The sequence below is a fragment of the Triticum dicoccoides genome, chromosome 5A, assembly GCF_002162155.2.
Source record: "Triticum dicoccoides isolate Atlit2015 ecotype Zavitan chromosome 5A, WEW_v2.0, whole genome shotgun sequence".
Lineage (NCBI taxonomy): Eukaryota > Viridiplantae > Streptophyta > Magnoliopsida > Poales > Poaceae > Triticum > Triticum dicoccoides.
Genome location: NC_041388.1, coordinates 330,908,069 through 330,932,244, shown reverse-complemented (window position 1 = coordinate 330,932,244; position 24,176 = coordinate 330,908,069). Strand labels below are relative to the sequence as shown.

Here is a 24,176-nt window from a genome sequence, read left to right as displayed (position 1 = left end):
TTCGTTGTTTTTCTTTCCTCGGATTAAATCCGCGATTTTTCTGATCGCGATTCCTGATCTGATTTTCGTTTTAGTATAACTTTTCGCTCGTTTATCGGAATCAGGCGATTCAAGCGCCTGGAGTTTCGTCTCGAAACCCTCTTTCCGTTTAACCAACTTAAACAAGTTTTTGCCACTGTAAAAATTACCCTAGATCCAGAATAGTAAACGAAGCTTGTTTCTTTTGCCGTTTGACTTTCGTTGCTTCGTTTGATTTGATTCTTTTTGCAAACCGGAGTTCTTAAGTTGAACCTTCTGGTTAGATCTCTTATTTGAGTTTTACCCGTGCATTAGATGAATACTTATTGTATGCTTGTTTGTTTGTCTGCGATAGAATACCCGGAGTGCGCCGCTTGTTACTTCGAATCTCTAGGTTTCGCGGATCATCAGCAAGGCAAGTAACACTTTGATCATACCTCCTACTACCCAGTTTTATTGCATTAGATCAATCCTCAAACATTGCATGATTAGGATCTAATTAAATTGTGGGATGGGAAGTAGTTGAGGTAGTACCTATTACCTGTTATATTATCAAACCTTTGGGAGTTACTTCTACGTTTGCCTATTATGCCATGCTATGCTAGTAGACGTGGATTGGGTGAGTGATATCCATGACAGATGTGAGTTTGTTAATTAATGGTTTATCTAAGGTGGCAACTTAAACACACATCTGGGTGGATTGAGGTACCTGGGTATTCCAGGATTGCCTGTTTTTCTTTATGGACCGCCACCCAGGCCCAAAGGGATCATGAGATTTTTCATACTAGAAACTTCCGTGTGCAGCCACAAGCTATTATGGGCTCTAGCATAGTTGATTAAGTCGTGCGAACTCATACAGGGTAGACTAGCAGATGTAGGGGAAAGTAGGTGTAACGGTCTATCCATCATAAGGTGCTAGCGCTTCTGAAAGACAATGTCTCGGTCATCCGTTTCTCAAACACCGTGTAGTGCGAGAAACCAAACGGAGGCGATCGAGTCTTGTGGGGAAAAGTGCGCAAACCTCTGCAGAGTGTATAAACTAATCATGGTTAGCCGTGTCCCCGGTTATGGACATCTTGAGTATCTAGTACCTGGATTATCATGTGGATCTCAACATGTCACTCTAAAATTTAATTTTGTTGGGTTTTGTTTAATGATGATGCTTAATTGGGATTGAGAATGCTGTCAACCATTCTCAATATTTAACAACTACCATGATAGTTAAATAAAATTTATTCCTTTGTAGTAGGGAAAAAATGGCTTTTCGCGAAAGGGTAACCATAGAGCTTTCCACCAGCCAAATATGCATATAGTATAGCTGTTTCATTCCATTACTCTCTATGTGTTACTTTACCAGCATATTCCATGTGCTGACCCATTTCGGGCTGCAACGTTAATGTTGCAGACTTTTCAGACGACGATTAAGGAGTTTTAGGTCGTGGTTCTGTACTCAGTGATGCCGTTGGAGTTGATGGACTTACTTATCTTCTAAGCCTTCCGCTGTTATAGTTATTAGATGGCCTTAAGCCATATTTATTGTAATAAGTTCTCTATTGAGACACTCGATGTAATAAGTGTGTGATTGCTACTCTGTTATAAATCCTCCAAGTACTATGTGGTGTCAGCATTACTGATCCAGGGATGACACCTGAGCACAGAGATCAGACTGTTTGAGGTCTGGTTGCTACATGAAGATGGCCACGGGAGATGATTCCCCCCTCAGGCAGGGTGCCGGAGAGGGTCTAGATTGGTTTTCGGTGGCTACAGAGCCTTGCGGCGGCGGAACTTCTGATCTAGGTTGACCCCGATGGTTTCTGAAATTTTTGGGAATTTATAGGGTAAAGAGGGGGTGCGGGAGGCCACTGAGGTGGGCACAACCCACCTGGGCGCGCCTGGGCCCCCGGGCGCGCCCTGGTGGGTTGTGCCCCCCTCGGGGCACCACCCAAGTGCTGCTCTGGCCCATCTTGGGTGTTCTGGTCCATAAAAAATCTCCAAAAAGTTTCGCGGTGTTTGGACTCCGTTTGATATTGATTTCCTGCGATGTAAAAAACATGCAAAAAATAGCAACTGGCACTTGGAAACTATGTCAACAGGTTAGTCCCAAAAAATGATATAAAATGACTATAAAATGATTATAAAACATTCGAGAATGATAATATAACAACATGGAACAATCAAACATTATAGATACATTGGAGACGTATCAGCGCCGTCTAGGGGCCGACCATAGAAGGAGGAGAAGGGAAGGGGGAAGGGAAAGGAAAGTGTGGAGTAGGACTCCCCCTTCCTTTCCCTCCCCCCCCCTCTTTCCTTCCCCCTTGTGCATACATGGAAGGGGGGCGTAGGGCAAGGCAGGGCCTCTAGGGGGCGGCGGCCAAGCCCTAGGGCGCCCTGGCTGCCTCCCCTCCCCTCCCACCTATATATATGTCGGGAGGGGGCACCACACAAGGACACACAGCATTGTCTTAACCGTGTACGGCGTCCCCCTCCATAGTTTACACCTCCGGTCATATTCTCGCGGTGCTTAGTGAAGCCCTGCGAGGATCACTTCACCATCATCGTCACCACACCGTCGTGCTGACAAAACTCATCTACTACCTCCACGTCTTGCTGGATCAAGAAGACGAAGGACGTCACCGAGTTGAACGTGTGTAGAACTCGGAGGTGCCATACGTTCGGTACTTGATCGGTTGGAGCTAGAAGAAGTTCGACTACATCAACCGCGTTGTCAAACACTTTCGCTTACGGTCTACGAGGGTATGTAGACACACTCTCCCCCTCGTTGCTATGCATCTCCATGGATAGATCATTGCGTGTGCGTAAAAAAAATTGTTTTCCATGCAACGTTTCCCAACAAGGCGCGCCCTGGTGCCTAGTGGCACCTAGGTAGCCTTCTCCAGTATTTCTTTTCTCCAATATTTTTTATATATTCCAAAATAAATCTCCCTACAATTTCAGCTCATTTGGAGATGTGTGGAATAGGTATATCTGACGTAGCTTCTTCAGGTCCAGAATTTCAGCTGCCGGTAATCTCCCTCTTTGTGTAAACCTTGCATATTATGAGAGAAAAGGCATTAGAATTACTCCACAAATTGTTAAATTGAATAAAAACACTATAAATAATTGATCACTAATGCGGAGTGAAACATGTTAAAGAGCGATTAGAAAAACAGTTGGGCAGTTGGAAAGGCAAGTTACTCTCCATTGGAGGGCGACTAGTTTTGATCAATTATGTTCTCACAAACATGGTTCTCTACATGTTCTCATTTTTTCAAATTCCCAAAGGGGTTCTGCAAAGACGGATTTTCAGATCCAAATTCGTTTGGCAAGGAAACAATGAAAATAAAAAGATAGGCTAACCAAATGGAGTGTGATTTGTCGACCAAAAGACCAGGGAGGTTTAGGTGGTCAGGACCTTCTGGTCAAGAATGACGCCTTACTCAGTAAATGGGTGTGCAAGCTACTTATCGAGGATACTGTTTGACAAACCCTGTTGTGCAATAAGTATCTAGGCCAAAAAGCGTTGTCCCAGGCATATTGAAAACTTGGTGACTCACATTTTTGGTCTGGTCTGATGGCGGTAAATAAACATCTTCATCCGCCGTAATGGACGGCTCCGAGATACATTTCTAGGAGGACAGGTGGCTAGGAAACGCCACTCTTCAGAAACAGTATCCAGCCTTGTATCGCATTGTACGCGATAAGAATGCTACTTTTGCGCACGTGCTCAGCTCCTCCCCGCCGAATGTATCATTTAGGAGGGATTTGATTGGCCTCCGCCTTGCGTCATGGTAACATCTTCTATCCCGTTTGGATTCGATTAACTTGACACAAGGGCGGTATGTGTTTCGCTAGAATCTCACTACATCTGGATCCTTCACAGTTCACTATATGTATTGTGCACTCTCGCACTCAGAGATTCCCGTGGATAATAATAAACTAATCTGGAAATCAAAGATGCCACTAAAAAATAAGATTTTCATATGGTATCTTCGGAGAGGAGTTGTGTTAACAAAAGACAATCTTAGCTCAACGCAACTGGCAAGTAAGAAGTGTAGCTTTTGTACTCATGACGAGATAATTAAACACCTCTTCTTTCAATGCATAGTTGCGCGTTGTATATAGTCAATCATCCAAATAGCGTCCAATATGTATTTGCCCATAATTGTTGCCAACATATATGGTCAAGCTTGACGGAACACCAAATATTTTTAGTACGCTGATACGGGTGGAAGCGTCTGCCTTATTATGGTCGCTTTATCTATGTAGAAACGCTTGTGTTTTTAATGACAAAACATCTTCTTCTATGCAGGTTATTTACTGTTGTACACACTGGCATCATATGTGGTTTATGCTACAGCAAATGGAGTACCAATCGTTGTTGAAAGAGGTGTGTATACGGTTGAAGTGGGTGACCAGAAAGATTTTTACCCAACATGGATGGCAACATAATCCCCGAATCGGTCCACCTCCTTCATCGACATTGGCATAGTTTCAGACTCATATAGCTTTACTTTTGCAAACTTGTCGTTTTTTCTATATACTTTGTTAGACTGTTTGTTTAAGATTGTGTATATCTTATCTATGCAGAGGCCGGACTTCGCTCATTATGTTTTATACTGTATCTACTTGATGCTATATTTCTGAGTTAATGAAGCATCATTTATTGAAAAATCTAGCTTCGAACTTGCGCTGTGTACTTGGTCTGTTCTCGGCAACGCCCGTTAAATATTCAGTATCTAGGTAGATGGGTCGGCAGTCCGACTTGGCCATCTCCAAGTTTACTAATCCAGCAAATGGATGCAGCGTCATCCATCCCTCGTTGGCAACAGCGCGATCCAGCCGCTCTCGCAATCAGCCGCGAAACCACGTGAACTTATCTCCAGTATATCCAAGATCTCGAAAAAAGAAAAGTCGTCCACGGAACAGTCAGACAGGGCATCTTGGAAGGCTTGAAGCCGCGACTGATCCTATACTAGTCTTCCCCGTGAGGCCAGTCCCAAATTGTTATTTTTCCACTGAAGAAAGGGGTTCAAAGAATAAATCACAAAAGTAACCACCTGGCCATGAAAAATCTACGTATTGAACATGGGCAGTACGCACAGGGTTCCTAAACTCTAGTACCACTACAACAGGTCTCACACACGACACGGCCGCCGGCAAACGGGTTGGATGACACATCAAGCTATGCATATTGTCCATACTGGAACAAGGATCATGCATTAGCAATTCCCAAACTCAGAACCCATGTTGGCAGTTTCCAGCAACCAAAGTGCCAATTAACTGAGCAAAACAAACCCAACCAGGCGCTGTGAAGAAGACAATAGTGTGGGCTCTTCTACCCTCAAAACTACAATCAAACTCTGCAGCGTTTCTGGATTGCAGCAGCAGAACACATAAAAGGATCCAATTCAGGGCAAGGGACGTGCGGAAGGCAATCCTGTAGGGAACACGGCAGATTCCTTGCAGTCCTCCAGTAAGTTTCCTGGCGACGTCAATGGCCTCGAATCACCATGCACAACGGGCATGGACGGAGTTCAGAGTCGTAGCAGCCTGGTTTTGTCAGCTTAGCACAGCTCCTCCATGGCCGATGAGAATGCTAGTACAAGTGTAACCAGTCAGCAGAGGGTTACAGCAGCGGAGTTCATGACAAAGGATTGTCAGGGGCTCAAGGTCACAGTGCTGCGAAAGTTCCAGGGTCCAGCTTGTCGCCTACTTTACCAGTCAGGCTCAAAACTGAAACTGCTGATTTCTACCGGGGAGAGAGTGGAGGAGAAAGTGTGATATCAGAACCGATAGGAGAAGCGTAGTACTCGGTCATTTGCAACTGTGGACTGCTCACATCAGGCGAATACTGGTGCTTTGTCACCTTCCCTTCTGCAGGAAACTCCGCATGCCCGCTGCTCTTGTCTCTGGAGTCGACACCCCTGGCCCTGGGTATCCCCTCCACTTCCACAAATTCCTCCCAACTCCTCTCGTACTCATACGGCTCTCCTGTGCGATTTCTATGGTCTTTCCATATTTCCCACAGCCGCTCCCCTACCTCTTCTATTCTTGGACGGTCATCCACTTCATAACTTGTACACCAGGATGCTAAACTAAGCCAGCCTCCAAGAAATTCTTCATCCAGGTGATCAGCCAGACGGTCATCCAATATCTCGCTGGCATGGCCTGCCTTTAATTTCTCGAGAGCCTGCATGCACAACAACATAGGCTGGCGTGTCATTCTACAGAATTTTGAAACACAAGGACAAAAGGCATCGGCCATTGTGGTTATAAAAACTGCACTAGACCTTCTCCATGCCCATTTTTACATGACATGAACTTCATTAGGATAGACACGTCAACTGGAGACAAAAAAAGCATACGAGGTTCAACTTACCCATGCCACAATGCCAAACCTTTGCAGTTCATCAGGATGGTTGTCAAAGATCACCGGGTTTAGCATGTCTTGGTTCCACATTTGCGGTCCGCGGGGAGATATAATTTCTAGGAGTATTACACCAAAAGTGTAGACATCGGATTTAACTGTCAGCTCACCACGGATGTATTGTGGATCCATGTAGCTAAATGTCCCTATCACTTGGTTCACGGTACCACTTCTTGACAATTCAAAAGTGCCCAACTTTGCTCTATAACTCTCTGTCAGAAGGATTTTCGTTGTCTTCAAATTATAACAGATCATTGTTTCCCCTGCTACTATTAAATGATGACCATAACGAAAAAATTCTCATCAAATACCCATGATGAAATAAAGCTATCAAATTAGTTGAGCAGTGGCAAGCAAGTATAAATGATCAACGATTTTAATAACACATAATTTATCTGCTCAGCATTTGAATTAGACAAAATGGAAAGACTATTTTTAAAAATAATCAGGCCAGCTGAAGGAAAATGAGACACGTTAAAACTCGTCCTAATAAAAGTGATAGCAATGTCTTCCTCACCCAAAAGTCAAGCTTGTTCCTTTCTCTGCCAAAAGCTCTGCCATGCCGGTTTATAATCACGGCAATATCCTTCTCCCACCCAAAAATCAAGCTTAGTCTTCGCTCCAAAAATTTCGGATACCCCAGTTTATGGCTCTCTCTCACCCAGGAGCCCCATCTCATTAAAGACATGCAGTCTAGCTACACTTCACAAAACTGAACTCCTAGCTATCAAATATTAACCTCCTAGAGTGCATGCAGTCAACTTAAGTTATTTTAACCTGGCTATGTGAAAACTGAATCGGGTTTGTTATTTAAAAATATATGATGATGCAAATTAGTAGTCAAAATTTAATTTGGAAATCATGCTAACGTTCAAAATCTTTCTCTTTCTACTGAAGGGAGTATGCATTGAAGTACTCAATTTTTTTTGTTGAGAAACTGAAGTACTTGAATTTACAAATAACTGTATGGTGCAATTTACAAATAACTTAACCAATGTGTACTTGAATTTCTTTTTTGTTGACACCATGAGTTATCACTTTCTTACCAGCAGATAAATGAAGATAGGTCAAGGCAATAGCAACATCAATAGCGATCAATATGCGTTGGTCCAAATCCAGGATTTTCTGATATTGGCCTGCAGATAAGTTAAAATTGATGCAGGTAATTCAAATTTCCCAACGGAAGGAAGAACAAATGAGCAACTTAACATACCATGCAGGTGTTGCCTTAGACTGCCATTTGGAACATACTCACTGATCACAATAAACTGATTCCCTTTATTAATAACACATAGAGACCTCACCAAACTCCAGTGATTGATTGCTGCAAAGAGCTGCACTTCCTTGTGAGCTTTCGCAGCACGATCACAGTCCTGAAAACAAAGAAGACTTAATTACAACTTGCTGAAGAACAACATTGTTATTATTATCTGGGGAAATTCTCTACACTAGGAAGGACAGGCCGGCTGCAACTGCGATGCATGAAGAGGCTGCACCCTTTAGTATTTGATCAGGTTTTGATTAGTAATGAGTCATGTTATTGTTAGAAAAGAGGAGTACCTTCCAGGGTTTAAATTAGGTACAGATTGAGTTAGAACCAACTTGTCAATCACGTCATGGTTGTCCTATGTAAATAGTCTGTACTCGTTAGAGCATACAATATTAAAGAAGTTTTCGCCCTAAGACTCTTTTCCCTTACTCTTCTGCCCTAGCTGCCTGCTGGCTAAGGCACCGGCTGGCCAGATTACTGATCTCTGGCCCTAGAGCTTCCCCGGGAAGGCGAAATTAGCATCTCTTGTCCTGGTACCGTGGTACGTGACAGATATCTCCTTCACAGTGTAAGATGCATCTAGAGTCTCTACAGGAAAGTGAATATTTTCCACCGTTCACCAACATCTTGCTAGTAAGGAAGTATCCTGCTCTTGTTCGTATGAGGTATGACCATATGCGCCTTTACTTTCACATCCGATTTTTTTATGAGCTTCAAGAGATTTCAGAGTTGGAACTTCCACAAGACTAGTCAATGATTCCTAGTGGGTTCGACGCTTCCTCACTGGAGAAGCTACAACAACACGTGAACTTACATAGATCACTCACATGATCGTCACTGCATAGGACACCATTGTGCCATCATCTGCTGGCTCTTCTCCACCGCAGCCAGCGCCCTGCACCTGCTCCTTCTGTTGGGAGATGCCACGCTTCCTGATGGGTTCGTTGTTCACCAGCTTTCCTCCACGGCGGCCAGCCTCTCAACACTACTCCCTCGGTGCATCACGATGATGCAGAGGTCGGGGGTCAACCTCCTTTTCGGAAAAAAAAATCACTACTCCCTCCAATGCCGCAACTGAAAGCCCATGCAGACACTGTTGTCGACCTCAAAATCATGGTCAGACACCCAGATCTAGGTTTTGATTTTCTTATTTTTTTTACAGGAAGTTAGTTGAAGCTTGTCTCTGATTTCTAAAGGTCTAGTTCATTTTTCTTTTAAGTTTGGCGGATTCCTAGTTTTCAGAAGTTCACGAAAGATTGTTAGAATTCGCTCTGCATTTTTTAAAGGTCATCCAAATTTATTTTTTGGAAGTTCATCATTTTTTTAGTAGAGAAGTCTTCCCTGAACCCTGATTTTTTCAGAATTCTTGCAATTTCTTCCAATCTTGTTGGAAGCTCGTCCCAAAAAAATGGAAGTTTATTTGCCAACATTTTAATACCTGTTTCAAGAATTGTTGAAACTATGGAGACGGCCATGAATGACGATCAGGGAAGAGGGGACGTGTGCTTTCTGACAGCACACACAAGGGGCTGTTAGAAATTGACTCTGTCAGGAAGACTGACAGCAAATTAGCATCCCCCATGAATCATGATCCCAGTCCCCAACGTTTTCTCTCTTTTATCCCCGTGCCATGGGGCCTATCCTTGCTCCTCAGAGCTGTACCTCTGATATCATTGGTCCTCAGACCCTTACCAACCCCAGCATGTGACATAAATACAAAGTAACAAAATTAAGACCTACCAGAAGTAGGTTGTCAGCAAAAACATCATGAATAATACCGTAATGAGCGGCAAACAAACTGTAAGTTTTTATTAGAAATAAATTGCTAAATGATGAGAAAGGACACAGATCGAGAAAATAAGAGAATAGGCGAATGTGGAGACAACCTTTTTAGCTCTCCTCACGGCAACAATTTGGTTATTTGGTAAGATACCCTTGTAGACTTCCCAGGATCCACTTTCACTTAGCTTAAGTGAAGGTGAAAATCTCCGAGTAGCCTTGTGAACCTGCTTAAGGCTTAAGCTCAAGGATCGTACTCCAGGTATTTGTGCAGGCATTTTGGACCTAGACAGCTGGTGAGAGGTTGGTGGGGTCTCCACTGATGGCATGCTTACTGCAGAGGATGTAATACGCTCCACTGGAAATGAAAAATTGTTAAGCACAACAGTCAAACAAAGTATAATTCTTCCTAATGTTTCCGCTTCCAAAATAATTTCACAAATAAGAGTTCCAGATGTACCCTTGTTTGCTTCTCAACATAGTAGTCTGGTAGAGTACATGAACATAGAAGGTGAGCCACAGAAAAAAGATTGGTAATCGAACTGTGCTGAATGCTCGCTGGCGCAAAAGCATTGAGGCAGCTGCCGCTGCATGCCCGCCCCCCTGACCTGGTTTTCTAGTTGCTTCAGCCCTTCCTGTACAGTTTTTTTGTGCCTTTTGGCCTTTTCTCTGTTTCTTCTTGTTGCTTTAGTATTTGCGCTATTTCGGCGCTTTCTTCTAATACAAAATGACATGCATTTGATGTGTGTTCGAGAAAAAAATATTAGGGAAAGTTGGACCCATGCACCTACACAGTCAGCAGTTTTTAAAAAATGCCACTGGCTGTATGTGTCACCTAGTTAAAAGTTTGCAGTGCTGTGGTTTCAAATATTAGAGATGTATGTTTTGTAGTAGGACACTTATTTGTATTTCCTTTTGTATTAGAATTCCTACTTATCTCTTCCCATGTACATGTATATATATTGGCCTTGAGCTCATGGAATTGATCAATTTGCTATTCCTAAAAGTTAATGCTTTTTTTTCGAGAAAACACAAAGCTTTCTTCTCGAAGCATCCATAGGACGTTAATGTTTTTAAGCTGCAATAACGTTTAATGAAGGCACAACATTCTGTCATACTTCAACAAGCCACAAAAGAAAGCCATCTAATAGCACTTAAAAGAATCTAAAGCATTGTTTTATCCCTTGAGAATAATTATGCATATATCTCCACCGATCAATGCATACTTGATCTGATTCATAAGCTTCGATCCAATTAAACCATTCGGTTTTTGAAAATAACTAAATGCTTCTCTTCTCTTCTACTTGTCGTATCAGACATCAACGTGGTCAAACAATACACAGCTTTGGCCATTACTACTTTTAGTTATACATTAGAATTACTAAGTATAATGATATAGAAGAACAGGATGCTCTTACTTTTATTGTGTGGAGCGTCTATGCAGTCTTTTGTTGTGACACGGCATAAATATTAGCCCAGAAACATACCTAACCACAAACAGGAGTATTCTTTCCTTATGCAGAAGTGTCATTTATACACACGAAAACAACTTAATGTCGCAACAAATATATGTTCAGTCTAGAATGACAAATAAAATGCAGTAACCTGAGTTGACACATAGGTTTTCTGTTCAGTCTAGAGTGGCAAATATTTATGTGCTAACCTGATTGTCCCGGACTGGTATTAAACTTCAGGAAAAGTTTCCGGATTATTGAGGTACCAAGGCCTGTTGTGGCTGGGTTTTTCTGTAAAGATACCAAGGATGATTCACCGGCGGATTGCCAGCCCAATGAGTCCACATCCACAACATGGCGAGTATTCGTATAGGCATCATCCTGTATTTCCATAAGATAACTGGATGTGAGGACCAGTGGACCACAGAAAAGTGTGAAAACTAATAATTTTTTAAATATTATGTCATTAACCTGACATATTTTGTACCGCTAAGTAACGGGAGAAGAAAAGTAATACGTTGAAGAAATAAGTACAGCAACAAATGAAGCACACAGTTACTTACCTGAGTGGTCAATTCATTTAAAATCCTTGTCCCAGATGAACTTTGATTTGTTTTTTCATTCCGAATCTTGCTACTGGATGATTCTTGAGTGCATTTTACCTCCAGGAGCTTCAAAGAGATTACTGCTTCCCGATCATCCCCCACACATGCATCAATTACTATTTTCTCGATAGTATGCAAGGATTCAAGCCATTGCAAGCAACTGGAAGATATCCTGCACCCAGTAATCATTATGTTTGCTGGTGACGGAGATGACAGTGGCCCCAAAGGTTCCCCACATGACAGAATCCTGTTACTATCTTTTATTCCATATTTCCGACACTTTGGCAGAGATGGTTTGAACATGAGATTAGGGCAGGATAGCACGGACAATTCCTCAAGAGCAGGGAACATGAACTGCTGATTCCCATTGTTCGTCAACAACAGTATAGGCAACTCTTCTAGGTTTAGTAAATTTTCCAATTTGAGGTGTATTAATTTCTTGAAGGGGTGTGTGCCCCCAGAAAGACCCATACCTAGATTTACAAGGTTAGGCATATCTTCTATATGCAAGTGCCGCAAATTTATGAGCTGGCCCAGTGGAGGAAGATCTTTACAGTTTCCAAGCCAGAGCAGATGGAGTCTGACAAGGTTGGGGAGTAAAGTCACCATGTTGTTCATCATCCATGTAGGCCATGCAAATCCTGAATACCCAACTAGCTCAAAATGCTCTAAACCCTGGTGTGGTTGGAGCTTTTCCAGAACTTCTTCACCTAAATCTTCATCTACTCCACGCACAGCTGGATGAGAAGTATTAGTCCACTCCAGCTTAAGGAAACGTAGCTCTGGACGATTCTTCAGATTTGCTCTCTCTGCAATAGTTAAGCCCCTGGACCCTCTTGTGAGGTCTGGAATAACAAGCTCGTCAGGTGGGTGTCAGTGTTTAAAACCTCATCTAACTTCTCTTGCCCTGCCTGGCAGCATTTTTTGGGTGAATACTGACGGGGCAACAACTAGCAGATAAATGTCCAGTGAAATTCGAAGTCCCATATATTTTTTTTCTCTGGAAACCTTCATTCTGAGCCTGAAGCTCTCAAGCACAGAAAGATACAGGCAAGACATGCATGCATAGTCAACCTTCTAGAGCAATAAGGAGGTAGTAGTAGGCAAGCAACATGGCCACATGAATGGTCATCCTGAAAGATCGAAATGGAAGCTCCCAAAGATATTCCAAACTAAAGCTATGACATCATTGATGCATTCAAATCTAACTAAATTATTACTACCTCCGTTCTAAAATACAAGACCTCCTAGAGAGCATGCTGTCAAACTTCTCTCTCTTTCGTAACTAATGAACAAAAAACTACTTAGATTTGTTTGGTACAAACTGTAGCATTACATTTTTCACGAAAAATAGCTTCAAAATTTATTTTTTTACCAAGATATACATATAAAAAAGTTGCTTAAAGTTGCATCTTGAGACTGTCCATATATAAAACGTCATGTATTTTGAAACGGATGGAGTACTAACTAAAGGCTAGATAAGCTCAATATACTACATACAAATACCAGAATCTTGTAATACGCATGATTCATCATGAACCTATTGGTGAGTCATTTACCATCTGATAAAGAAAGTACCATTGATTCTAAAGGATAATAACCTTGATCATATATTCATGAATGACAGGCGAAGATTGTCGAGAACAAAAGTTACGTATTTACTCATCAGTCGAAGTTTATAAATGAAAACCGTAAACAACAATAAGTAAAATATGAACTTACTAACGTAGGCAGCAAATTTTCACAATGGTATATCCGTAAATGGTTGAAAAGCATACTTCAAACAGTAAAAGAAAAGACTGTCAATCCAAAAAATACTTGGTGACTTACTGAATGTGTCTTCCTGACTTGGAGGAAATGTATTGACAGAAGGTCCTGAATGTACATCTCCGCCTGCACATAGGATGGCAAAGTTCCATGTTTTGATCCAATAATATCAAGCGCAATCCACTGTCTGATAAGTTTTTCTTTATCAATAATAGATCCCTTAGGAAATACCGATAAATATAGAAAGCATAGTTTCAGCGCTGAGGGCATGTCATAGTATATTTGATTCAGTGATGAAAACACTTTAACTTTCATGGAATATATGCTCTCTAATTTCCATATTGGTTCATCCCTTGCTGCTAACCAGACATCCATGACTTGATTGTGCACTACTGAACCAAGAAAATGAGCTAAAGATGGTATTCCATCACATCTTTTCACAATTTGCTTCCCAATTTTCTTCAGGCATGCACTAACAGTACCTCCATCCCCAAAAGCTTTTTCAGAAAATATTTCCCAACAGTCATCTTCAGACAATGGAAACAACTTGTACGGTGGGAAGGTGTGCATTAGCTCTGCAGTTATTTCACTGGAAGTGGTCACCAAAACCTTGATCCACTTGTTCGTACGCCTGAGCATTTCCTTCAGTTCATCCAACTGGCTTTTATCTATGCTACAAAGGTCATCCAAGACAATTAGACAACGTTTGTCATGAAGTGTCTTCTGCAAACGATTCTTTAGCAATTGGAGATTTTCATGGATCTGAATGTTGGTATTGATTTCTGAGGATCCTTCTTTTGTTCCATTAGCTTGTGTGATTATATCAGCAGCAATGTTTTTAAGTTCAAATTTCCTATTTAAGTCGATCCAAATACGAAGATCTAAATTCCACCCTTCTCCCTGGTCATGGAAAATTAATCTGGCAAGAGCTGTTTTCCCCAAACCAACAAGGCCAACTATGGGAATGATGGACAATGTTTCTGTATTATTTTCCAACATTAATTCCTTTATTTTTTCTTTGTCACTATCTCTTCCAACAATTGCAGCTCTATAGAACTCTTCTTGGATATCAGATTGCTCAAGATCAGACTTTGGGTGCTGCATCAAACTGAAAACCACAGAATCTCTTGCTAAAAGATCCAACCTTTTTCTGAGTATCTTCATTCTATTCACTCTGGTATCGTACAAGAAAAATGGACATGAAGAACACAATGATGTTGCCTGCAAAATTTATTTTAAAAATGATCAATCAACAAGAGTTTTAACTAACTAGATGGTGCAATATAGCTGATGCGTTGCACTGCCAAATCAGTTGTACAAATATATATACAGCAGCAGCTCCATTTCAAACATTGGTTGTAGAAATACTAGTATATGACAGGAGCAAATGTAAACTGTAATCGGCAATAAATCTATGAAGGATCAAGTGTAGCACCGTAATAACCTAAAGAGTAGCATTATCGACACAAAACGAAAAGGAATTTTTAGTAATTTGCACTAGCGGTTATATCCAATATAAAGAAGATGCCTTGGAAAGCCATTTGGGGGTTGGGGCTATCGAACCTTTGTAATACAGCCGGTCCTCTCAGATCCGATGCCATTTTGGTCTTCAAACTCGTCCAAGAGATGTTCAGTGTCATAGACAATCTGATTTATCTTCGCCATCCAATCCTGCACCTCCGTACGCACCCTAAAATATCTCTCCACACTAACCAGCACATCTTGCAACCCCGCCAGAGTTCGCCACAGATGCGCCACGTGCTCGCCTACGCCCGAGGGTAGCTCCGACCGGCGAGCGTCGGAGGCCAGCCGGCGTAGGAGCCGGTCAACGACAGCGCCGGCGGTGGCCATATGGATATTCCAGAGTCTATAGAGGCGAAGAAGAAGACCGTGTGCCCGTGTCCATTAAGAGCATCTCCAGCCATTGAGGAGGCATTTCTTTTTTCATCCCTTGGAGGGCTGCCGGTAAAAAAATTTCACCTCGGATTAAGAAAATATCCCCTCGTTGCCGCCCCTCCCCCTCCCCTCTCACGCATGTATCCCCGCCATCATCACCATGCGAACTGCCGAACCGGCTGGCGCTCCACGGCGGCAGGCTACCTCTGCTTCCTCCTCTTCCTCGAGCTCCCCTCCGTCTCCGTCGTGCCCGCCCGCGCCGCCGCGAGCTCGAGGCCCTTTGTAACACCCTGGTGTAATGTTGCTACAGTAATCCCTGAGATTAAGTTAATCATTTTGCTAAACAAGTGTTTGATCATCCTTATTCTCTCTCATTTCAAATTCAAGTTGAATTTAATTTCAAATTTTGAGTGAAATTCAAATTGCTCAAACATGAAAATTAAAATGTTCATCATGTGTCAAATAATCCAAAACTAATATTGATGGTGAACCAACATTTTTACAAAGTGTTTAAGTGGCCTAAGCTACTTAAAACAGTGACCTAAGCAATAAATTAAATATCTTTTTAATTTATAAAATTGGCAAACTTTTTTAAAAAGGTCTCACAATTTTTTTTGACAGTGCACAATATTCTTTGAATTTGTTTTGACCAGTGGCATATTTTTGCAAGGTCATTTGTGACTAAAAGAAAATGCAAAAGCTACTGAAATAAAAAAAAAGAAAAGAAAAGGCAGGGGGAGAGAGAGAACCCCCAGCCCCCGGGCCTCAACCAGCCTGGCAGGCCCAGCCGGCCCAGCTTCCCGCACTGCGCCCCCTTCCCGTTCCTCGGTCGCGCGCCGCTACAGGGGCTCGTCGCCGTCGGACCACCTCGCCGGCAACGCCGCGGGTGGATAAGAGCACCCTCTCCGGCTCCTCGAGTCCCCCCTGTCCTCCTCGTCATTTTCCCCCTCGCCCCCTCTCTGCTTCGATTTGGGCGGATGCCCGAGCGCCACCATCGCCGCCGTTCGCCGTAGCCGCGGCCACTGTCACCCATACGCCGCTCCGTCAAGTCCAGGAGCTCCGGCGTGGTCCTCCTCTTCTTCCTCGACACCGGATCGGGACCGGGAGGGACCGCCGTCGTCGCAGTCTTCCTCTTCCTCCTCTACGGCCACTGCACGACCTCGCCGTCAATCTGCAGCACCGGTCCTCCCCGAGCTCACTACCTAGTCCCCCACGCTCCCGCGGTGAGCTCCTGCGCCGAACACACCCTTCCCTAACCCCCCTCTAGTCGCCCGTAGCCGCCGCTCCGCTAGCACCTGCACGCATCGTCGCCAACGAGCTCGCCGTCGTGGCCTTCGCCAATGTAACGCGCGGCTAAGCCTCGCATCGAGCTCCGGGAGCTCGTGCGAGTCCAACTCCACCACTAGCACGCCTCCCTGTTCCTCCTAGCTCCGTTTCCACTAGAGCCCGAACTCCGGCGCTGCTTTAGCTCGTCGCCGACGCCGCTTCGGTCGTTCCCGGCGCCGCTTTAGCTCGTCGCCGACGCCGCTTCGGTCGTTCCCGGTGCCTCTCGCTAGCCTAGATGGACGCGGCGCTCTCTGCTCGTTCGAACGCACCAAGTCCCGCGCCAAAAGACCCCTATGCGCGTTTTCCGGTGAAGTCCGGCGAGCCCCGCCGTTGTTTTGGTCGCCGGCGGCGAAACCCCGCCGCCGCCAACGTGGCACACCTGGGGCCCGCCTCTGGGTCACTGCCCGTGGGCCCCCTGGCCCCAGTTGGTCGTGGTCAACTGTGCTGACTGGGCACGCAGTGTCACTGACACGCGGGCCCCACCTCATATTTTGTTAAATAAATGTTTTTATAAATAAAAATAATTAGTTAAGCTAATTAGTCACTGACATGTGGGGCCCAGCTGCTAATTAACCTTGTTTAATTAAAATAACCCACTGTTAGCCCTCTGTGTATGACATGTGGGACCCACTGGTTAGGTTTGACCTGGTCAGCCGCCCTGCTGACTGTTGATGTCACTGTGACATCATGCTGACGCAATAAACCTCTTTGTTAATTTATTTAATTCCAGAAAATGTTTAAAACTTTGAAAATTCGTAGAAAATAAACCGTAACTCGGATGAAAATGTTTTCTACATGAAAGTTGCTCAGAAAAACGAGACGAACCCGAATACGCTACCCACATACCTGTCAGATGCCTATAACTATCTGAACATGGAACATTCCCCCTCCGGTCATCTGTGTGACACAGGTCCGGAACCGGGAAAACATTCCCGGTTGAATTCCCCCTTTACATATATCGTGTAGCCATACGTTAGGTCACACCCGACATAGCATATTGCCATGTTATGCTTTGTGATGCTTTGTTTGCTTTTTATTTATTGTTTCTTCCCCCTCTTCTCTCCGGTAGACCCCGAGACCGATGCTCCCCCTGTGATCGACTACGTCGACGACGATGCTTCTTCCTTTTCAGCAGAGCTTCCAGGCAAGCAAACCCCCCTTGAGCATTTCGATATCGCCCATTTCTTTCCCTCTCATGTTTGCATTAGAACTGCTACTGCTTTATGTATGATCCTACTCTGATGCATAGCCTGTTTTTGTTACCTGCTTATTCTAAACTGCTTAGTATAGGTTGGTTAGAGATCCATCAGTGCCCCCCACCTTGTCCCAATTGCCCCGCTTTATGTTCGATGACTCGATCAACGTGATCGACGCCCATGCCCCGACACCGCACATCACCCCCACTAGTTGTATGACTCTGCAGAGTTACCATCGAGTGCCGAGGGTGGAACCTCATACATCACTCCTGATGAGATCTCTGTAGTGTAGCTATTCGGTCGTGGTCATCGAGGGTGATTTCCTCCTTAACCACTTCCGATACAGCTCTGTCGTGCAACCCCTCAAGTGTGAACCTCGAGGGTGGATCCTCTTACGTTCACCTTGATGATTACATCGAGTGGAATTCATCGGGGGTGATTCCTCGGGTTTTCCCCTTGATGTTTGGACACACGGGTACTTGGACTTTACAACTGTTACTTAGAAAGGAGGGTCGACCTTGAGGGGTACCCGCGAGTGATGTGGAGATGGGTTGACCTGGAGGGTACCCGAGAGTTGAACACGAGGCGCGGCCGGGCATTCTTAGCCCTTGTCGCAAGTACTCGAGCGATGGGGTCACATCTTTCGTGAGTCTATGCTCGTGACCGCACTACCAACACACTAACGGTTTGGATATTTGATCCGAGGGGCCTCTGGCCTGATAGCACTAACCATCACGTGGGCATTGTATGGGCGTTCTGCGTCGTATGCATTAGCCGAAGCTTAATAGACGTCAGCGACTGAGCGGCGCGCGTCAGGTTGGACTGGTAAGCACCTGCCTTTTTGAAGGAGGTAGCTACGTCTACTCATCGGCCACGTACGCAACGTGCAGGAGTTCCCGGGGCGATGTCCCATGACCCCTAGGGGCATAGGTTTAGCCCGGCGTGCTTGACCTCTCTATTAAGCCTAGGTTGGGTTACGGCGTATTGTTTGGCCGAGGCCGGGCATGACCCAGGAAAGTGTGTCCGACCGGAGTTAATCGAGCATGGTGGGTAAGTTGGTGCACCCCTGCAGGGAAGAAAACATCTATTGATAGCCTGTCCTACGGTAACGGACACTTGGAGTTGTATCCCGATTGATACAACTAGAACTGTATACTTGAGGTGATAACTAGATAGTGTGGCTCTGGGATTGCTTTCTCGCAGGGAGTCGAGAAAGGATCTCTGGCCAAGGTTGATACTACTACTACTTTATATTATGTTGATATGTACTCTTCTATATTCTGCAAGATTCTTGAAGATGCTTGAAGATGCTAGTGTTCGATAGGCTAGGCTTTCCCCTTCTCTTCTGGCATTCTGCAGTTTAGTCCACAGATACAACCCATTCGTTTGATACAGATGCATACTTAGTTTATATCTGATGTAAGTCTTGCGAGTACTTTGGATGAGTACTCACGGTTGCTTTGCTACCTCTTTTTCCCCCATACCCGATTGTTGAGACCAGATGACGGATCCCAGGAGCCAGACGACACCACTGATGATTACTACTGCCCCGAGGGTGCCTACTACCAAGACGGCCGCTGACGACCTGGAGTAGTTAGGAGGCTCCCAGGGAGGAGGCCTTGCCTTTTCGATCGTAGATGCTTTTGTGCTAGCCTTCTTAAGGCAGACTTGTCTAACTTATGTCTGTACTAAGATATTGTTGCTTCCGCCGACTCTTGTGTATTCGAGCTTATGTATTCAAGCCCTCGAGGCCCCTGGATTGTAATATAAAGCTTGTATTGATTTCAAATTGTGTCTAGAGTTGTGTTATGATATCTTCCCGTGCGTCCTTGATCTTGATCGTACACATTTGCGTGTATGATTAGTGTACGATTGAATCGAGGGCGTCACACCCTTCCCCCTCCCCGTCCGCCCCGGCGTCCTGCCCTGCCCGGTCGCGAACCCAACACGGTGTATGTGTCAGCGGACATGGCGACGCCAGACACGGTGTCTGCGCACTCTATCCATAGCCGGTGGTTAAGGAGGCGGATGGCGACGTGGTTGGACGGGACCGGGAACCAGCGGAGGCGGTCGGAGACCGTGGGGAGCACGATGGCGAGGCGGATCCGGGCGAGCGCACGAGGAGACCCGCCACAGTCGCAGCCTCCCGTCCTGGTGGCCCATCAGGACCTTGCCTCTGTGGCCGACGGCGGTCGCGGCGACGGAGTAGGACGTGGAAACGGCAGAGAGGGGCGGCACGCTGCAGGTGTTGAGGGATAACACGACGATGTCAAGGCGGCAGAGGAGCTTGGGTTGGCTGGCGGGCAGCGGGACCGGGGAGGCGGGGCCGGAGAACCTAACGGAGTCGAGGTGGGAGTAGAGGGTAGGGAGGTGGCGGAAGCGGTGGGCGAGGACGGGGAGCGTGACGGCGAGGCGAGTCGGGAGGCGGTTGGCGATGGCGAGCACGACGTCGTCGGGGAGGTTGGAGAAGAAGTCGGGCAAGTCGGCGGCCACCGCCTTGGACCCCGTAGGCTTCGGGCCACCGGAGCTACGGGGGAGGCAGCTTTGACTGTGCGAGCGCGAGCCCCGCCCCGGCCATGCGTGCTGTGTGCGGTAGGTGGTGAAAGGAAAGGGAGAGGAGAGAGAAAAGAGAGAAAGGAGAGGAGAGAGGGGAGAGAGAGGCTGGTAGTGGGCATGTGCATGCAAAAAAAGCAACTGCGGGCGTCCCAGCTGCCCCCAAGGGGGCTAGGTCTGGGGTGAGAGTGCCGGCCATAAATATTGCCAAATCCGGCGAAAATCGGGTCTCTGGGTGCTCGAGTGGGGCGTTTTTTATCCGCCGGCGTCCAAAAAGTGGCTTGGGGCCTTCTTGGGGGTGGAGATGCTCTAAGTCCGTCATGGTGGAAAGAGATAAAAGGTGTTCCCCCATTTCTGCAAGGATCCAAAAATTATCCAAGTTTTTTTTAAAGGGAATATGAATATCATAACTAGTACTATCATGCATGTCAACTAGACAATTTTGATAAGATGACATAAAATTATATGAAGAGAAAAAGGGTTGTTCCAATCTTGCTAATACCCCCCCCCACCCCGGATGAACCCATGGTACTTAACACTGTTTTTTTGGTGAGAAGATCAGATCTATTATAAAGATTCATCGGAAATATAAAACACCTCAAACATAAAATTACATCGAGGTTCATGGACCACCGAACGACCATTGTCGCGGCCAGAATGAGCCGCTGATGAGCCGATGTCGCTGCTCCTATACCGGAGCCGGCCTGACCTTGTTGATGACAGCCGAGAAGTCTTCGTGCACGTGTGATACGTCTCCAATGTATCTATAATTTATGAAGTATTCGTGCCATGTTTACAATAGTTTTATATGATTTTGGTATCATTTGATTAGAACTAACCCAGACTAACGCTGTTTTCAGCAGAACTACCATGGTGTTGTTTTTGTGCAGAAATAAAAGTTCTCGGAATGCGATGAAAATCAACGGAGAATTTTTCTGAAAAAAATAATAAATACTAGAATGAAGAGTTGCCGGAGGGGAGGCCCGTGGGCCCCACGAGGGTGGAGGGCGCGCCTCTGTACCTCGTGGACTTCTCGTGGGCCCCCCTGACTTGTTCTCGACGCCAACCTCTCCTATAAATACCCAAACCTCCAGAAAATAACCTAGATCGAAAGTTCCGCCGCCGCAAGCCTCTGTAGCCACGAGAAATCAATCTAGGCCCTCTCTGGAACCCTGCCGGAGGGGGCCATCATCACCGGAGGCTATGGAGGAGGATCCCGAAGGGGCCATCATCGCCATGAAGGCCAAGATCCAGAGGGAGAACCTCTCCCCATCCACGGGGGAGGCCATGGAGGAGGAAGCACAAGGGGGAGAACCTCTCCTCCTCTCTCTCGGTGGTGCCGGAGTACCATCGGGAGGGGAATCATTGCCGCGGTGATCGTCTTCATCAACATCACCATCCTCATCTCTTTTACGCGGTCCACTCTCCCGCACCCTGCTGTAATCCCTACTTGAACATGGTGCTTTATGCCGCATATTATGATCCAATGATGTGTTGCCATCCTATGATGTTTTGAGTAGACATCCTTTGTCTTTGGGTTGATTGATGATCTAGATTGGTATGAGTTGTATGTTTTATTTTGGTGTTGTCCTATTGTGCCCTCCATGTCGCGCAAGCGTGAGGGATTCCCGCTGTAGGGTGTTGCAATACGTTCATGATTCGCTTATAGTGGGTTGCTTGAGTGACAGAAGCATAAATCCGAGTAAGGGGGTTGTTGTGTATGGGATAAGGGGGACTTGATGCTTTAATGCTATGGTTGGGTGTCGGTGTCAAAACCGGCGGATCTCGGGTAGGGGGTCCCGAACTGTGCGTCTAGGCCGGATGGTAACAGGAGGCAAGGGACACGAAGTTTTACCTAGGTTCGGGCCCTCTTGATGGAGGTAAAACCCTACGTCCTGCTTGATTAATATTGATGATATGGGTAGTACAAGAGTAGATCTACCACGAGATCGGAGAGGCTAAACCCTAGAAGCTAGCCTATGGTATGATTGTTGTTCTGTATGTTGTTCTACAGACTAAAAACCCTCCGGTTTATATAGACACCGGAGAGGGTTAGGGTTACACAAAGTCGGTTACAATGGTAGGAGATCTACATATCCGTATCGCCAAGCTTGCCTTCCATGCCAAGGAAAGTCCCTTCCGGACACGGGACGAAGTCTTCAATCTTGTATCTTCATAGTCTAGGAGTCCGGCTGAAGGTATAGTCCAGCCATCTGGACACCCGCTAATCCAGGACTCCCTCAGTAGCGCCCGAACCAGGCTTCAATGACGATGAGTCCGGCGTGCAGATTGTCTTCGGCATTGCAAGGCGGGTTCTCCTACAAATTTCGTGTACCTGTTGAATAAAGTCCGGTTTCTTGTAAATGTTGCGCTCCTTGGCTTCTACGCCCAATAATGGCTGTGTCCCACGTGTTAAACGAATATGAAAAGTCTGAGTGGTTTTACATCCACACCCCTAGCCGCGTAAATGAGCCACCCATTTAAGGGGACGAGGATTTAGATCCAAACCACACCTTCTCCCCTTCGCGAGTGTTCATCAGAGCGCATCCGACAAAGGTCCATTCCACCATGGCCAGCCGTCGCAACTCCTCCCTTTGCCCTTCCAGCCCTCAGCCTGGATATTGGGAGAGATGCTCCATTCCGCTTAGCGAGCTAGTGACGCTCCAGACCAAGGGATTTCTCCCCCCGGCCTATATGGTCCCGGTTCGAGCTGGTCTTGCCATCTATAATGGCGGAGAGCAAGCGGAGAGTGCCCCTAATCCCTCCAAAGGAGAGCGGGTATGCCTTGTCCCTTATTTAATAAGAGGGCTTGGATTTCCAATCCATCCGTTTCTCCGGGGCTCCTGGAGTTCTATGGCCTCCAGCTACACAATCTTACGCCTGCCTCCGTATTGCATATCGCGAGCTTCGTAGCCCTCTGCGAGCTGTTTTTGGGTGTTGAGGCTCATTTCGGGCTGTGGAAAGAGCTATTCTGCCTTGTGCCCCGTTCTCGGAAGGGGTCAATATACCAAGTGGGCAAAGCCGAAGTGTGGCGCATCGCTGGGACCGGATATCTATCCGGAACCCCAAAGAAGGCGTCCGAGGACTGGCCTTCAGAATGGTTTTACATAGAGGACGTCCCGCTGCCGGATCCTGTCCGGATCGGCCTCCCTGAGTTCGACAGTGCTCCACTAAAGAAGCGCCTAAGTTGGCGTCCACGGAGCCCTTAGAGGGAAAGTGACAAGGACGTCCTTTACCTGATGGGCCGGATAAGATTGTTAGCTCATTCTGGACTGACCATGATCGGGGTCATGGCCGCATGCATCATGCGAGGGGTGCAGCCGCTACAGTATAGAGGCCACCCCATGTGGGACTTCAACAGGGAGGACGACGCCACCCGTTACGGCCGTAAGGGACCGGATTCGGCTGCGGCTTTAACAAAGACCTTGTCCGCTTTGTACAAGGGAGAAGAGGAGGAATTTCTCCGCGTCAACCCACAGGGTGGATTTTCTATGTACAATCCCCCAAGCTAGGTAAGTGGTCACATTCTTGCCCATCCGTTTTATATTCCCATTGTTAAATATTCAGTCTAATGACTTCAACACGGGAACTGCGCCAGGCTGTTAAAGAAATAAACAGCCCTCCTCCACAACCCGAGGACCCAGGACGGTCCCTCGACCCGGCCTCTCAAGAGGATCCGGACTTATCTGTGGAGCTAATTGATGGAGTGTTCCATCAATTGAGCAAGGACAACGCCTTGGTGGCCATTACGGCCGATTACCTAGGGCTAATCCCGGCCTCCCAGGTAACTGAGATCGAAGTCCCAGTACACCGAATAGGGGTCCGCCCTTTCGTGTTTTCAGTTTCCTGATTACAACCGAGCTTTGCAGGGGAGGTTTTTGA

At 45.9% G+C, this 24,176-nt stretch overlaps 1 pseudogene; it reads right to left on the bottom strand.

Annotated features, from left to right (window-relative positions):
• Positions 1–4,929: 4,929 nt before the first annotated feature.
• On the bottom strand, positions 4,930–20,938 carry LOC119299499 (annotated as a pseudogene).
• Positions 20,939–24,176: the final 3,238 nt, after the last annotated feature.